The sequence below is a fragment of the Peromyscus leucopus genome, chromosome 10 (assembly GCF_004664715.2).
Source record: "Peromyscus leucopus breed LL Stock chromosome 10, UCI_PerLeu_2.1, whole genome shotgun sequence".
NCBI lineage: Eukaryota > Metazoa > Chordata > Mammalia > Rodentia > Cricetidae > Peromyscus > Peromyscus leucopus.
In genome coordinates, this window is record NC_051071.1 from 53,087,385 (window position 1) to 53,100,216 (window position 12,832).

The following is a 12,832-nucleotide window of genomic DNA, read 5'->3' on the forward strand; positions in this document are numbered from 1 at the left end:
TGTCTTGCTGTAGGAGCCCTGGGATTATACACGCACACTATGGCATCTGACTTTATTATGAGAGTTCAAGGGATCCAGTCTCAGGTTGTCAGGCTCTTACCCACTGAGCCATCTCCCTGGCCCTAAAGTCTGTTTCTTTCTCTCTCTCTTTCTCCCTTCTTTCCTTCCTTCCTTTTTTTCTTTCTTTCGTTCGCCTGCCTGCTTGCTTGTTTTTGTTTTTGTTTTTTCTTTTCTTTTTTCTTTTTGGTTTTTCGAGACAGGGTTTCTCTGTGTAGCTTTGCGCCTTTCCTGGCACTCACTTTGTAGACCAGGCTGGCCTCAAACTCACAGAGATCTGCCTGCCTCTGTCTCTTGAGTGCTGGGATTAAAGGTGTGTGCCACCATCGCCCGGCTTGTTTTTGTTTTTCAAGACATGGTTTCTCTGTGTAGCTTTGCACCTTTCCTGGATCTTGCTCTGTAGAGACCAGGCTGGCCTCGAACTCACAGAGATCCACCTGCCTCTGCCTTCCCAGTGCTGGGATGGAAGGCGTGTACCACCACCACCCGGCTAAGCCTATTTCTTACGAGAATCGACCCTTGCTATCCTTGTCTCTCCGCATTAACTCCTGTGATGCTCTTAGATGTTTCTGAAGTGCCTTACCACGTCTTATTCTAATGACTTCGGGATCGGTCAACACTGTAGGCACACCGTCTTCTGTGACCTCGCCACAGCACTGCTGTTAGTGTGCCGTTTTACAGGCAAAGCAGTCAAGGCTTGGATGACTCATCCCTGCTCTAACTTTTGCTTGCAGAACCAGAGTTTGTGCTTATTTCTCTTGACTCCAACTCCGCCCCCCTTTCTCCAGCACATGAAGACTTTGTCTCCCGATGCCCTGGGAGGGGGATGAGGCAACACAACTTGGCCAAGTGTCGTAGTTATTGACCAGAAGTGAGGTGTGCTACCTAGAGTCAGGTGGGGACAGGGAGCCCCCCCTTGAGGAATTGCCTCCATCACATTGGCTGGTGGGAATGTCTGTGGGGCAGTTTCTTGATTGTTGACGGATGTGGGAGGGTCCTGTGGGCAGGGCCAGCCCTGGGCAGGTAGTCCTGGGAGGTATAGGAAGGTATGAATCCAAGAGTAAGCTAGTAAGCAGCATCCCTCTGAGGTCTCGGCCTCAGTTCCTGCCTCCAGGTTGCTGCCCTGAGCTGCTGACTTCCCTCAGTGATGGACTGTAACCTGTCAGCTGACAAAACCCGCTTCTTCTGCAGGAAGCAAAGCGACATGAGGTCTCCCATGCGAACCTTGGCTTTATCCTTATAACGGGACTTCACGTTTTAATTGGATCCACCACCCTCTGCTGAGTACCTTTTGTGTTTTTGCACATTCTCTGTCCACCTCCCCTCCCCATCCTCCTGACACCTCATTTCACATTTTAGATCATGATGGGGTCATTCTAGTGGAAGGGGCGTCTAGGAGGTGAATAGAGTTAGAGTTCTTATAAATAAGAATAATTGTTCACCATGTGAGGATGCAGCAAGAAGGTGGATCCAGGTGCTACCCAGGGGTAGAGTGTCTCCCAGCACAAGTGAGGCCTGGCCTTGATTCCAACCCCAGAGGGTTGAAAAATGCATATCAGGGTTCACGAAATCTGCAGGCCCTTAGTCTTGGGTTTCTCAGCCTCTAGTACATCAAGAAATACATTTTTATTGTCTATATATCACCCGTATCTTGTTCCATCGGTCTGCCTCGATTGACTTAGATAGTACTTGTTAAGTTAGGTACAGGTCATATTTGTATCCAACAAAAATCCAAAGGAAATTATCTCCAAGTGAAGACCCAAATAAACTTGGCCTTAATTCTCTGGATACTGCAGGCAAAGCACCCCAGCTTACTCCTCTGTGAGCACAGATACTCCTACTGCGGGTTTGATGTTCAAAGCAGCCTGGCCAGGGCACTTCATTCTGCTTCTCCATTATTTTCTAGACTCTCACTTTTAGAGAAGGAAGGGACCTCAGACAGGATTTGGCCCAATTCTGTCTCCTTAGGTGTGGAAGAATGTGACTTTCTGAGTTGTCCCAGGCCACACAGCTGGCCTTGGGCAGAGCCAGACTTGGAGGATTCTTGCCCTTCTCGTATGCCTCTCTGGCTTTCTACCTTCTGCTCTGGGTCTTTGGACTCTGAACTGTTTTGAGGCAGTCTTTGATAGAAGGAATTTAGAGGTTTATCCTCTGCTTAGTGATTTGTTTTCATGTGTCTGTGTGCACTCGTGCAGGCACAAGTGTATGTGATAGGGGAAGTGTGCACACATGTGTGTGCATGCATGTGCAGGCCCAAGGATGATCCTGGGAGTGTTCCTCCAATGGCTTTCCACCTTATTCACCAAGGCAGGGTCTTGTCATACTTTTCTTGTCGGGACCACCAGCCCACAAATAATGACAAGGAGACTTCCTATTAATTATGAATGCTCGACCTTAGCTTAGGCTTGTTCCCAACTAGTTCTTACAACTTAAATTAACCCATTTATATTAATCGACATTCTGCCATGAGGCTTCCTGACCTCATCTCTGTACTGACCATCCTGCTTTCTCTGCATCTCTCTAGTGACTCTGCCTTTCTTCTTCCCAGAGTCCTCTCTGTTCCTGGAAGTCCTACTTAACCTCTTCCTGTCTAACTATTGGCCATTCAGCTTTTTATTGCACCAATCACAGCAACACATTTTCACAATGTGTGTGTGTGGGGGGGGGGGCAAAGCTTGACCACACAGCTGCCATGACAGGCTTAGAAGCCCAGACACAGCTTCTGGCAGGTAACACCTGGACCCAGGAAAAGTCATAAGCTGACCCCACTCAGGGAGGCCTGCGTCTAAGAGGAAATACCTGACATTCCAAACATTCCCTATAGTCCTAGAAAATGTCAACCAGTCAGGGTCCTGAATCCTGGAAATTCCCTCACCCTAACCTCTGCTATGATTAAAAAACAAACAAACAAACAAACAAACAAACAAACAAACAAAACACCCTGTCTGGGCTCTGGGCTCTCTGCTCCCACTGCTATGTTAGACAGAGAGTCCAAGCTCTGAGCTTGAAAATAAAAGCACACACCTTTAATTCCAGCACTTGGGAGGCAGAGCCAGACAGATCTCTGTGATTTGAGGCTAGCCGGTCTACAGAGCAAGTCCCAGGATAGGCTCCAAAGCTACACAGAGAAACCCTGTCTTGAAAAAACAAACAAGAAAGAAAGAGAGAGAGAGAGAGAGAGAGAGAGAGAGAGAGAGAGAGAGAGAGAGAGAAAGAAAAGACAATAAAGGCTCTTTGCTTTTACATATAGGATTTGGTCTCTGTGGTGGTCTTTTGGAGGTCCCCGTGAGCTGGGCACAACACCACAATGTACAAATATCCCACAACAGGGCCTCTCAGTTGAACCCAGAGCTCAGTGACACAGTTGGTTCATCTAGTCAGCTTGCTCTTCTCAGTGCTGGAGTTACAGGTGGGTTGCTCATGACCTTCTGACATGGAGATGTCCCTTTGGTGCTGGGGTCCAAACTCAGGTCCTCAGCTTGCACAGATGTGTGTTATCCACAGAATCATCACCCCAGCTCTGGCATATAATTTTTTACAAAGTGAATGAATGATCTGGGTTGAACCTTGACTCTGCCCCATATGAACGTTTGACCTTAAGGAAGTTTCCTTGTTTGAAAAATGAAATGATGGTGTGGCTATTATGTTGGTCCTTTTCAGGAATAAATACATTGATGCTTGTAAAACACAATGTGCTGGGTATAGCTGTAACCATTACTGTAGCCACATGCAAGGCCATATATGGGTCCACACACCTTTTTTGCACAATACATGTATATGTCCACACAAAATCAAACTCTCACCCCAATGAGGATTAGAGATAATTTATTCTAGAGCCAAATTTGAGTGATCATGACCTGGGAACACAGATTTAGGTTACCTCAAATTCCATACTCCAGCATGGGAAGCAGCTTCTTGAAGTTTTTTATGGTAGCAGCACAAAGTCAGAAATCAAGTACTTTTCAAAGACATTGGTGGAAACACTAACAAGTGTCTACAGCAAATTGAAGCCATCTCTGTCTTAGTTCTTGGATGTCTTCTGCTGACTCTTAGCCTTTTGGTTGGTAGAAAGTGGCAGGTTTTTAAATCTGCTCCTAAATGTTAGGTCCCACACAGAGGTAGACAAGGAACGACTATTTCAGGGGCTAAAGACAGCCCAAGATGAACGGTAACCAGGCTTTGGACCTGCAACATTCTAAACACTCCTGTCCCTGGAGTTTTAAATCAATCCTTTGTAGACACAGCTTCTTTCCAGGAATTTCTCCTTCACAAAAATACACACACTTAACATACATTTCCTACTGCAGACCTCGATAGATGCCCACAGATGCAACAGACCAACAGAGCCACACATCCCTTGGAAAAGATGGGGATGGCCACCATGCCACCATTGCCTACAACAGTATAGGAGTCTGTACTGTCACGGACACGCTGACATTGAAAGCTGTTCACAGGGTCGTACCTGACAAAAAGCAGATCATAAGTCGGACTGAAGCGCATGATCCTGCTTCTGTGAAAGCACACGTCTGTGGATGGGAACAGGTCTGGCAGGATAGAGATTTTCAAATAATGATGTACAGGTGATTTTTTTACAGTCCTTTTATGTCTCTGCCTTTTCATCGCTTCCGTACTCAGCATGGAGCAGGGCCAAGATTCAGTCCAGACAATCGGCGCATGTCAGCCCAGCCTGGCATCCCGGCCACCCCTTTTCCAATAATGGTCCTGCCTACTTGGTTCTGCACTCTTCCTTAAAAACAAAACCAAAACCTTTTTCACGCTTATTTATTTGGTGTGTGTGTGTGTGTGTGTGTGTGTGTGTGTGTGTGTGTGTGTGCAATATGTGCCATGGTGTGCACATACATCAGAGGAGGCCTGTAAGGTTGATTATCTTTTTCCACCATGTGGGTTCCAGGGATTGAACTCAAGTTGCAGGAGTTGACAGAAAGCATCCTCACCCCCTGGGCCATCTTGCTGGTCCTCTAACTTCATAATTGCACAAACTGGGAGAGCTTGCAGGGAATATCTGGTCCCAGAAAGAACACTCTTAGTTTGACAAATGGCTTGAACTTCTTCTTGCCAAATGAAGTTTATTCAGTGGCCAGGGGTCTCACTCTTCGCTCCTGGGTTTTTTTTTGTCCCCACGCTACACCCTGCTTCCCCCCCTCTGCCCTTCAGCTGGAAAGCAATTCATCAGACGCCTCTGATCCTCAGAGGCGACTTCAGCCCTCTAGCAAACAGCGAGGGACAAACTCCCCTAAGTTCTGTGGACCTCTCAGAGTGAAATTGTGGCGGCTGGGTCAGAGCGCCTGACTCCATCTTGCCAGACTTCCTCCCAGGAAGGGTTGGGAGGGGGTCTGGGGAGGAAGGAAAGAAGGGGCCCAGGGCAAAGAAAACCCCCATCCTGCCACAACACAGAGTTCCGGATTGTGCTCTGCTTTGATGCTAAAGTCTTTGATTCTCCCTGGTTGTTTTCAAGTTGGGGTGGGGTAGGGAGTGCTTCTGAATGCTTGTGCTGAGACCCGGCATGGGGAAGTCTGCTAAGGCTTGGGGAAGCTTGGACCTACACACAAGACGTATTGTACGGACCGAGCAGGTCACATTTAGATATGTATGTACCTATATATGTGAAATAACAACTAAAGAACACTGGCCATAACTTTGAAGGAGAGGAGGGAAGAGTGATTGGGAGGGATTGGAGAGAGGAGAAGGAAGGGAGAAATGTTATGTCATAATCTCAAAAGAAAAAAAAAAGCCACCAGCTGCCACAGTTTCGCTCTGAGAGGTCCACAAAACTTAGGGGAGTTTTATCTCTTGCTTTTTGCTAGAGGGTTTAAGAAGTTTGTCTTTTCCAGTGGTTCTGTGATCATCTACTTTAACTGTGATGGTAAAGGACCGTTTTTCTTTTTATATTTCCCACCTTTGCTGATCGAGGCTGTTGAAAACACACTGAATTCCAAAAGGAAGAAACAAACAAATAAACAACAAATAGGGAAATGTGAAAACGAAAAAAACAAAAAAGAAGGATGGAGGGAAAAAAAGCCAAGCCCATTTCCAAAGATTATTGTTGGACCGAATAGACACTGTCCAATTGCAATGAACCATCCCAAAGGCATTGGATTCTCCACACCGGGCTCCACACACAGTCTGCTACTGTCCCCATTTGCAGGCCATTGTCCAGGACTATCCTCTGCCAAATGGCCACCATCCTTGGGAGTCTAGTCGGACCCGCTCACCAAAGATTGTCACAGCTGGGCTTAGGGACTACTGAGTTTCCTCTTGGAAGGAAGCATGGTGGTTTGTGTGTGTGTGTGTGTGTGTGTGTGTGTGTGTGTGTGTGTGTGTGTCCCCGTCCTCATCCCGAGACCTTGACCTAAGTATCCAGCCATCCCCCCAAACCAATTGTATCAATTCTGCTCTAGTTTCAGGTGGTCCCAGGGCCTTTGAGTGGGGACTAGATTATAAAGGTGGGGAAGGATGGAGGCCTCCATTCACACATCCATCATCTCTGCTGATGCAGGCCGTCCAGTGTGGATACTTCAGGGTCACCTGTGCTTCTGCCCATAGCCCCTCATCAACTGCTTCCTAAGGAAGCCCAATAAACTCATTTATTCCCTGCTGGTGTGGAGGGACTTTGCTTAACTGTACCTTGGTTTGTAGCGGGGGCAGTAGATATTGTTTACATCTCCCCAAGGGAAAGGATATTAGCAAAACAGACCCATACTGACTGCGGACTATCTGAACAGCACTGAGCAAGCTTACTCACTTCTCTGATAGGAAAGGTCATTCATCCACTAGATAAACATTCATTCATTGTCTGTTATAAGCCAAGCACTCAGGTGGTCTTGTTGCCAGTGTGGTTAAGGTCAGAGCATCGGCCCTGGTAGCTCAGCCAATTATAGAGACAAGTACTAGTGAAAAATAGAGAAGGAAGATTTCAATGTAGCCACATTGCTTAGAAGAACAAATGATGATGTCCTGTGACCCTCTAAATCCATCTTCAGGGTCCTGACCTGAGGTTGAAATAGACAACGAGAGCTATTGAGACAAGAAAGCATAGGGAATAGCTTATCACATGGAACTCTGCTTGGTTTGGGCTCTACATACACCCCTCTTCTAAAAGTGCACTTGGCAACCTAGGACCCTCATCTGCATGTACTATGCACATACACCTCTCACTGAACAAGGTACCTAGCAGCCTGTTAGCAACCTAGGACTCCCACCTGCACTGAGCTGCATCCACACCTCTCTCTGAACAATGGGATGATTTTCCCCTTCCCTTAATAACTATGAAACCTGGACAGATTCTATTCACTATATTTGCTTATATCTGGATATAAGAGTAGTGTGGTGGTTAGAATGACTATGGCCCTCATAGACTCATATGGTGAGGTTTACTTGGTGGAACTATTGGAGAAGGATTAGGAGGTGTGGCTTATTGGAGGACATGTGTCACTGGAGGTGGGCTCTGAAGTTTCAAAAGACCATACACCATCTCAGTTAGTGTTCCCTCCCTCCCTCCCTCCCTCCCTTCCTCCCTCCATCCATCCATCCTCCTCCTCCTCTCTCTCTCTCTGCCTCATTGTCATTGTAGTCTCAACATGTAAGGTCTCATGAGCTCTCAGATACTGCTCCAGAACCACGCCCACCTGCCTATTGGCATGTTCCTCACCGTGACGGTCATAAACTCTACCACCCTCTGGAACTGTGAGCCCCAGTTAAATGTTTTCTTCTGTAGGTTGCCTTGGTCATGGTGACTCTCCACAGCAACAGAAAAGTATCTAAGACAGTGGGAAGGCTGATGTAGCCTGAAATGATTTTGGGGACATGTGCAATAAAACAGTGTCCTCCAATGAACTTTTAAGGAGAATCCTCTATTTACCATCTTATGCCTATGCATAACTGGGCACGCAAATAATTAAAATGGGATAAGTATGGGAAGGGGCATTCACAGTAGAGAAATGGTTATATAACTTACCCCATCAATCAAAGTAGAGAACCACCCAAACCACATCCCTAGTAACCAAACTCCCCCTTCCCTTTGCTCCTAAAAAGATGCCCCTGGGCAATAACCTAGAGTCCCTGACCATCTTCACTCACTGTCAATTTTGACAATATATTTTTTTTTCTAATCTCTACTATAGCTTCTCTTTGAATGAGCTTTCTCTGCTGCTTTGCAACCTCTGTGTGCCTGTATTTCACTCCTGATAAGAGGTTGAGGCCCTGGAAACACTGGCCGGGACCACCGGGGTCAGGGAGACAGCGGAAGCGGTGGTGGTCAAGGTTTGGTCTTGCCATAGCTGATGCATCACTGCTCCCACCCCTTCAAGGTTGTCAGGCTGTGTGAACGCTCTTGCCAAGAGACAAGCTCTCCCTCTGACCAGCACCAGGACCCCAGTCTTCTCCATCCCTAGCATGGGACTCTGGGGAGAGGGGGGAATGCCTTGGGGGTCCATTGCTTCTATAGTCTGAGAGCCAAAGGGAGGGACACAGATGTCCTCTTAGAAGATCTTTGCTCCGGCCACAGGCAGGTTACAGTCCTGACTTTCTGTGCCTTGAGGGGTTGTTGTGACATCATGTTATGTTTTGTGATTACATAATGAAATAGCAATAGCTGTATAACTCATTAATCAAATGTGATAGTCACCGTAATAGCATTGATAAGAAAAATTGTCCCTGTGTGAGTCTGGAAGATCTCCTGTTTTGTGTGTAATGTAATTAATAACCTCCTTCTGGGAAGAAGACCAGTGCTCCTGATGAAATGCCTAGCTGTTTTCAGACAGAGCACAGTGGAGGTTGCCTGGTTCTGGGAAGTCAATCATACTAGGCAGACGGTGAGACTGCAGCCTATTTGAACTTTGAACCCTTTCTTTCTGTGTGTGGCTGCCTGACCTTCCCTTCTCTTAAAATATGTTCTTGCAAAGTGTAAACCTTCGGAATGGATTCCCAGAGGTCCTTCCCCTGGAGGACGGCTGCCACACAGTGATGGGCACAGGAAAGGAGGGGGAAGCTCATTTTGATGGGATGGTGGAGTGAGAGAGCCAGGGACCCTCAGAAAGCTTTGTAACATTCATGACTCAGTTTCCCCACCCATGCAAAGCAGACAGTAAAACCTTGGTATCGCTGCCTAGGGGACTGGGGACGAGCCTCCAGGAGTGCAGGGCTTGAAAGGAACCCACAGGGTACTACAGTGCGTACTATGACTTTTTCATCGGAGGGGGTTGAGGGAAAAAAGATGCTCACACTCTCTCTGAAGATTTCCTCCTTGATCCTTCTCTATTCTCCGTTCTGTGTTCTATATCCTCTCTTCTTCTCTCTATCCAGAAATGTCCCTTGTGTCTCTCTTGATGCTTTCCTCCTAACTCTCTCATTCTTGATGTTTTCCTTCTAACTCATTTTAACTCTCTCTTTATTATTTCCCTTACAGCTTATATACCCCAGCAACATCTTTTAGGCAATATAAAAATTACAATGTGGTTACATTCTGTTTTTCAAGTGAATGATGACAATGAATACAAGTGAAAGACAGCACGTTTTCCATATACCTTACATGATTAAACATTTTACCTATTACAGGTGAAAAGCAAATTATCTCAAGAACCCACAGATATTCATACCCAAGCAACTTGTTAAAGAGTAACAATGTGTAAGCAAGCTAGAGATTCTTCTACTGGTGGGATGTGTTTTGCAGTTACCAATCACTTTATTACTTATCTTGAAAGGTGATCTTATAAGAAATCTTAAAGGAATCACAAATCTAAACTTTTATATATGAAAAAAATCAGTCATCTCTATTTTAAATCTTTAGGGTGCATACCTACTCATTAACACTTTTTTTTTTAAATCAGGAGATTGAGGGCAAAAATGAATACAAGGAATTAATCATCACCTTTGGTCATCAACCAATCCTAGCAAGAAAGGCACGTCAGCTAATGATAATTGGGCTGCTTTGTTCTTGTTCCCTGAGCTTAATGAATTCCTCACTCAACTATGTGCCTCTCTAAAACTTTAGATTGTCTTCTTGGGTTTGTCACCTCAAAGCTCTTTGACAAAAACATCTTAACCTAACTTTAAGTTATTTTCCGAGCTTTGTTTCAGCTATGATGCACTCTGAAACCTGTGAACACATCCCCCAACATTAAGGTTAAAAGAATTTAAGCTAGCTGGGCTACTGGGACTCAATTGCTTTTCTTAATTATTAAACTAAGCCATAGTCTATATGGCTCCTCAATAGAAACTCATGTGTTCTAGCTATGTGACACCTCCTTGTTTTATTTTTTTTTATCATCAACACTCTATTTAAACTAACATTATTATTATCAATTAGACAGTACAGTTTAGGAAGAAATCATCTTCATAATAGTCTGCAGGTAAAAATCCGAGTAGGACAGGACGTTTCCATGAGATAAACACACTACATTACAGGCAGTGGGGATCTCCCCACACCCATTCACACCATGCCAGATACCAGAGAAAGATGGCAGCAGCAGACATGTAAAGGCCCAGCAGAAGCAAAAGACACTCTGGAGTATGTGGTCTCTGGGGTCTTGATTTACCCATCAGGGATTCGCCTCCTGGTAGGTTGACACCCTGAAGTCAAATGCCATCTGCTGCTCCCCTGACATGGGCACTGGCACCTTGGGAAACATCAGGCATGGAGGCACATGTCTTGAATCCAAGTACTTGGGAGGCAGGAGCAGGTAGATCTCTGTGAGTTCAAGACCAGTCCGGTCTATGTAGTGAGCTCCAGGCCAGCCAGGGTTACGCAGTGAGACTCTGTCTAAAACAAAACAAAACAAAACAAAACAAAACAAAACAAAACAAAACAAAACAAAACACAACCCCCCCCCAAAAAAAAACACAAACCCCAATAACAGCAACCCAAATCCAAAAACCACAGGAAGCTGCTGTGAGAATTAAACGTTGGACGAGTAGGAAGGGCTTGGCACTGTGCCCGGTGCCCATTACCGCACCATGGATGGTCACTATGACAACAGGATGACGAAGAGACCCGGAGCTGTCGAACGCGTGCCTCTCAGAACCTGCCACTCTTAGTATGTTGACCGGTTAAGCAAAAGGTTCTTGGCAAACAGCAGGTGCATGAGCACAGCTCTTCCTTGCATGCTGTTTCTAAAGGCTGGGGATGAAGTTCCCGGATGGAGGCGTTGAGAAGTGAGGACCAAGGGAGTGAGTGCTGTGTGGGTTTTGTTTCCTTCTTATTTTCCCTCTCACACAGTCAGTTTCCTCACAGCTTACCATCAGGTTGTTTTCTAACCCAGTTCAGTGGATACATGACGAATGCTAGCGCTAACACCAGTGCCGTATGCTAATGAGGACTCCTGGGCCACATAAACTTGCAATAAATGCATTTGTATGCTCCCCCCCACCCCCCCGTAAACCTGCCTTAGGTTACTTAGTTCCAGGGCTCAGCTGGGACCCTAAGGGGATGGAATTGGAGGTAGCACCCTGCATTTCCTTGCCCAGGAGAGTCCCAAAACCCTAGGCTGGCAGTTCGCTTCCCCTTAAGTCTACTGTCAGGCAGGCCAGCAGAAGGAGCATCCTGTGGTGGGGTAGGAGGTAAGGACATCTATAGCTTCAGATGCTCATTCTATGGGGTAATGATGGGGCTCCCCACACCCCACACCCCAGCTCCAGGCTTGCCGAGGAGATAGCACTCACATTTGTACAGCTTTCAAAGGCCCTGCTCCGGACTGATTGTGGAGGGATAGCTAGCTGACTTAGAGACTAGACCACAGCAGGTGTGTGTTCTAGAGGTCCTCCAAGCCCTACCCCCCACAACCCCCAACGCTGTGGAGAAGGCAGAGCCCACCAGTGGTTTGGACTCCGCAGCTGTGACTCAGGTCCGTTTCTGGGCTGTCCTTTGAGGCTGGGGTGGAAGGGGGAGGGAGGCAGGCAGCTACACCGCTCTGCCGGAGGAGGAACGTGTCTCTTCTTTTTGCTAGAAGCACACTTGTCACGCAGAGTCAGTGTGTTGAGCCTCTCAGGAAGGCGTGAAGGGAGGGGATGCAGGAGGTGGTGTGTTTCTCAGCTGTGCCCCCCCCACCCCGGGTGAAAGGAATGTGAAGGGAGAAGAGGAGGAGAAGGAGGGGGAGGGGGAGGAAAAGGCATCAGGCCTGCAGTAGAGCATTGCTAGCCTGCGGGGTCCCTTCGTGAGAATTAGAAAATGTCACCCGCTCTGGTATCTTGGCCAGTGGAAACCCACAGAGCTCGGCGGCGAGCTCAGCATGAGCAGGGTTCAGTGAGGAGCCTGCAGAGCTGTGAGCAGCGGGTCCTGACGACGGGTTCCCAAAGGCTGTGGAAGACAGGGGCATAATGGAGGAACTAAGACCAGCGAAGGGGGGACATCCCCTCTCGGCTATGCCTGCAGTGCCCAGTGGATGGGAAGGTAGAGGTAACTCCAGGAAGCTTCGTTGCTAGGCAACTGCTCTTGCGCTGTGCCTTCTTCCCTGAAGTGCTGCTGAACCTGGGCGACATCTCATCTCCCTCTTTCCTTTCTCACTCAAACTGTTGTTTCCTGTTTTGGTGACTTCTGGAAGAGGAAGAGGCTTCCTAGACTCCAGAGGGAACATCTGCCTTCATCCTTTCTGCTGCCTACATCAGGCGAGCGCTCTGGTACCCAATGCTGCTGAAAGCATCTCTCCCATTCTTACAGATGACATCTCTTGCAGATAGATGCAGACAGGGTAAGAGAACCAGAGCACAGAGCACATATACATACATACATACATACATACATACATACATACATACATACATA